The following is a 5,861-nucleotide window of genomic DNA, read 5'->3' on the forward strand; positions in this document are numbered from 1 at the left end:
TATTGGGGGGCAATAATATGTATATAAATTGATCAATTGTGCCTGTAGTGTATTCATTTTGGTTTTGGGAGTTTATGCAATTCATTGGAGGGCAATAATATGATTGTTGGAGGCAATAATATGATTATTGGGAGGCAATAATATGAGTATTGGGGGGCAATAATATGATTACTGGGGGGTAATAATATGGTTACTGGGTATTATTAGGGGGTAATAAATTCAGACGCCGGATTCCGGATTCCAGTCATCGGTTGCCAGATTCCGGTCACCGGTCGCCAGAGTCCGCGGTCGGCCACTGGTCACCGGAGCACAGCAAGGTGGAGGATGACTTTTCTCTCTAAGTGAGAAAGAAGGAGAGGGCAAAAAGTCCCAAAAATAAATAAAAAGAATAAAAAAAAGAATTAATTGGGTAAAGGGGAAATAATCTCTTAGAGTGTTTTAGGTAAATGGGGTTAAAAAACTGTTAGTGGAGCAAGTGGGCAAATTTTAAGCTAAAATTGGGTAAATGATCATTTCCCCTTAAATTTAAGGTAGACCACATGGATCGAAGCCAAAACGATGACGAAAATATATATATTTTTTACTATAACCATATTTCCCCGTCTTGATAACATCAAACGGTCAAATTTGCCGAATTCTATTTCCTTCACCTTTTTCATTTTGGAATGTATACTTTTCCCTACAACCAATATTTAATTCATGGCTTTTGGGAATGGATTGCTTCTTTTTTCAACATGAGCTTGCTGCATAGTAATTCAGTTCTTGAGCTTATTAGCCCCAGCCATATAAATGAAATGGTCCATTCAACTAAGCTACTTTGGGGATTTGCCTTTTGTATTGCTTTATGGTGCATATGGACAGAAAGAAATAAAGTTAGGTTTGATGGTGCATCTTTTGACCCAGTGAGATTTAAGCATCATTTTTTGGTCGCTTTAAAGGAGTCGGCATCCATTCAGTTTGTTTCTTGCACTGCTACTTCAAGAATACAGAACATGTTTAACGTACTTGGCCTCTCACCATTGAGTTTGAAAGCTCCAAAGTTCATTCCTGTGCATTGGGATGCCCCCCTGTAAATTGGTTAAAAGTTAATATCGATGGTTCTTTTCGTAACCCAGAAACTGGAGGCTTTGGGGGTGTTTTTAGAGACCACGATGGATTGTTTCGGGGTGCCTTTGCACATAAGGTTGAGGTTCCGAGTGCTATTGACGCAGAGGTACTGGCAGTAATAGAGGCCTTGGGAGTTGCTTGGAGAAAGGGTTGGACTCACTTATGGCTTGAAATAGACTCATATCTTGTGGTGCACTACTTCAATAATCCTAAGTTAATTCCATGGAGATTGCGAGTGATGTGGAATAATTGTGTTTATTTCTCTCGTCTAATCCATTTCAGAGTTACTCACATTTACAGGGAAGGTAATATGGTAGCAGTTGCGCTTGCTAATTATGGTGCTACTAATGTTGGTGCTAGGTGGTGGGACTCTTTACCTACCTTCATTGCTGGATACTATGGAAATGACTTATCGTCTGCTCTTTCTTATAGTTTTTTGTATATGAAGAGGGTTCTGTCTCTTCTATGTCTGTACTTGTTGGGTTTTGGTTTGGTCCCCCCAACTTATGTACTTTTGCACTTTCTTTTAAATAAAATAAAAATAGGGGGATGGGGGGTGGGTTCCCAGAGTGTGGCAGACCCTTCTCCTTTGGGATTGAGAATGGGACTTGTTCCCTACATTGTCTACCTCCGAGGAACTAATATCGTCTAATCCCTTATTTTATTAAATATATATATATATATATATATATATATATATATATATATATGCATGCAAGACAATATTAGTAGGCATATCAAGATTTTGAGTGATCAAAATAATCAAAATTAGAAATTGATAAATTTGGCATTATCCATGTATTTAATGCTTATTAATAGGTAAAAAGTACAAAAATTAACCCCATCGGTCATCGTTTTCATATTAGTCAAAGGGGTTAACCCAATACACACTTATATTTTCCTAAGCGGAGTTGAATCACGGGGAGATAAACATTCTAAAATTTTTACATGAGTTGATACAGCTCGTCCCTACGAGAGTGTGAGCGCTGACGAATTGAGAAAAGAAGTTGTGAGGGAGTGGTTATGAAAGTTTCAGTTTGATATGTATTTATAGTTTAGGGTTGACTACGTGGATCGAAGCCAAAACGATGACGAAAATATGTAAATTTTTTACCTTAGCCATATTTTTCCACCTTGATCACATCCAACGGTCGAATTTGTCGAATTATATTTCCTCCACCATCTTCAATATAGAATGTATATTTTTTTCCTACAACCAATAAGCATACTAGACAACATTAGTAGACATATAAGAATTTGTGTGAACCAAATAATTGAAATTGAAAATGGTTAGATTGGACTTTACTTGATGTCTTGATCTTCACAGTTACTTTTTCTAAACATTTGAATATTAAATTTAATTTAATCAAGTAAAGTCTACAAAAAAAATATAATTTTAATTTTAATTTTTTTTTCTAATTCATTTTTAGGTCATTAATGTCGTCGAAATGAGAACAATAACACAATAACAAAAAAAAAACTAACAAATACTATTTTGTTTAAGGATATCTCTATTTGTGTTTGGCCTAAACTCTAGGTTACTTGACCTAGTGGTAATAGGGTTAAATTAGAAGGATCTAGATTCCTATTCAATGTACGATTACTTTCCTTGTACGATTGAGATTCTATGCATTGTAATCCTCTATATAAAGAGGCCCCTATTATCAATGAGAACACACAGCAAATTCCTCTCAATTTCAGTTTCTCTACAACACGTTATCAGCACGAAGCCCTAACCCTGAAACCTAATATTCGTAGCCTTCAAATCCCAGAAACCTCCGCCGCCCACCTTGAAGATCTTACCTCCAGAAGCCCAGAACCGGCGGCGCTGCCCCCAGAACCGGTCGGAAAATACCCGGACCGGCCCCCGGAAATACCGAAAACCTCTCTGCCCGATTCGAAGTCTTCCTCACAGCCTACTGCCTTCATACTCCACCAGAAGCTGTAACTTGACCCCAGATCACCGGAGCAGAAAATTCACCACCGGAATCGGCCTGAAACCGCCCGAACCGGCCGCCTGAATCAACTGAACCACCGAACCGCCGCCTGCATCATCTGCCTCTGCTTCAGTCAACCGAGCCCATATCTGGTCAACCCTAGGCCCAAAACCCAGCTCGGCCCAACAGCAGGAGAAGACAGCTCGGCCCAGAAGACCTGAATCCCAACCTCTCAGCCCACTGACGTCAGCCTGCCACGTCAGCGCTCACGCAAGCGTCCTGTCAGAGTGCCACGTCAGCAACCGGCCGCCACGTCAGCACCTCGGTCAACGTCAGTCAACCCTCCGGTCAACGCCGGTCAAACTTTTTCCGGCGACTTTTCCGGCCACTTCCGGCAACTTTTCCGGCCAAATTTTCCGGCGACTTATTTCGAGGTATTTTTTACTAAACGTTCCCGTTTTTTAGAGTTTTTAAATTCAATTTCTCTTCTTTTCTCGGGGACTTTCAACCTCCCTTCTTCTACCCCCTTTCTTCTTCATAGGGGAGACCAAAAGCCGAACTGTGGGGGTTCGTGCTCACTCCAAGCTTGGAGCTTGTAGAGTCCTCCAAACTTAAGAGTTTGTTGAGAAGAAAACGATCGACCACACACATCATTATTTCGATCTAATCCAACCCCTCTTGGAATCGAATTTCTTGGAAGCGACTACGCTCGGAAATTCCTAATTTCTTGGAAGCGACTACGCTCAGAAATTTTATATGTTTTCGTGGTAGCCTTTCACGCTCCGAAACTAACCCTAATTTCTTGTTCTCTTTCAGGATGAGTAACCTGAACAAATTGGACTTTGCTCCATTGGGAACAACTGGCTCTGAATATCACAGGTGGGTTCGTGATGTCCGCCAGCATCTCAAGGCCGATGGAATCATGGATACGATTCTCGAGCCTAGCCAGGACGTGCTAACTGTTGAGCAAGCTCAAGCTTTGGAAGCAAATAGAGCAGCCTTAGAGGCAAATATGGCGAAAGCCATCATCATCCTAATGACTCGTCATATGGATGATTCGCTCCAGTACAAGTGTATGAATGAAGAAGACCCCAGAAAGCTGTGGGTCTCACTCGAAGAAAGATTTGGCAACGTCCGTGACTTCCTGCTTCCTGATCTAGAAGTGAGATGGCATAGCCTCCGCTTCTGTGATTTCAAGTCAGTTCTTGACTATGACTCGGAAGTACTTCGCATTGAATCCTTAATGGAATTCTGTGGCAAAGATATCACAGAAGCGAGGTTGATTGAGAAGACTCTCTTTACCTTCCCCGTCTCTGCATTGATGGTTGCTAAGAACTATCGAATCGATGTTACTGCAGGATGGATCACAAGGTTTCATGAGCTTATTGGAGCTATGAATGTCGCTGAAAAGCATGACAACATCCTTGTGAAGAACTATAATTCGAGATCCGTGGAAATAGAGCATATTCCGGAATCCAATTATAGTCGTGCCCCTAAGAGAAGGTGCCAAGAGCAAAACCCTAACATTAGGGATACTTCTGGACTTTCTGGTCCATATAATCGCTCTACTTGGGAAGGTAATCGCCAAAATAGGCGAACACGGAACCGAAGAGGTCAACGTGGAAAGAGAGAGGGAGGCAACGCCTCTGGCCATGTTGGTGGCTCCACCAACACTAAGAGCCATCTTAATGACGCTTTCAAAGCACCTCAATCAATGGAGTTTGAGCAAAGAGATGTATGTTCTCAATGTGGAGTGTCTGATCATTGGGCACACATTTGTAGAGCTCGTGAAGATGTCACCGCCTAGAAAGCATATTTGTGAAGCAAGAGAAGCTCACTATGTAGAACAAGAAGATCAAGAAGATGATCTAGAGTGAAGGGTTAAAGACTACAAATCTGGCTGGGATCAATAGATCGCCAATTCTTTTTAAGTCTTTATTTTCCAAGAGATGTAGGCAATTGCCATATTTTTGTAGTGGATGCCTATGGTTTAGTCTTTCTTCAAAGTAGGCGTACTCAATGTAAATGTGATGTCTAGGAAGGTTTTGAGATAAGTGGTAATTAAGCGAGCTTTGCTCCACCGACATCTCTCTACTCACCTGGTCACATTTGCGTTGGAATTACCGAAAGAAGTTAGACGACTACCATTGTTTTGCATTAGCTAAGCATTTGGATTAGATTCTCCTAATGGTTAAGAGACAATGATGTACTCCGTTGGCTTATGAATAAAATTTTGAGTTCTTTTCATTATGACTCCATTTTATTCATGAGCATGTTACTTTGTGACTACGATGGCTGGGCCATCAGTATTAATTCAAGGACATGGAATAGCCCAAGTTCTCTTTGCCAAATGGCACCTTGATTAATGTCACAGAAACTCTCTACGCTCCTAGGGCAACTCGCACCTATGGATAGCCAACGGATTCCATGCGAAAACGCATGTAGAGAACAGAAATGAGTTCCTTTGCAATGCCTCTAATGATTGCGAACGAAGGCGCATCTTAGAGAAGTTTATGTGTCTCTCTAGTGGACTCTATGTCACTATTCGAGCTATTAAATCCAATAAAGTTATGAGAGAAGATCTCTTGGATTTAGACACATATTGGCTTCGTCTCGACAGGATAAGTCACCCTGGTCATGATATGGTGATCCGTCTACTAAAGACTTCACATGGACACCCTCGAGCGAAATGAAGCAAGAATCAAAAATTGGTTCCTGGACTTAGCAAGACCGCAACAATTGCAGCATCTGGCGCTGCAGCTGTCTTGGGGCGCCATATGGCCGCCCAAGTCCCTTGTGACAACGCCATATATGGCG

The sequence above is a fragment of the Rosa rugosa genome, chromosome 1, assembly GCF_958449725.1.
Source record: "Rosa rugosa chromosome 1, drRosRugo1.1, whole genome shotgun sequence".
Classification (NCBI taxonomy): Eukaryota; Viridiplantae; Streptophyta; class Magnoliopsida; order Rosales; family Rosaceae; genus Rosa; species Rosa rugosa.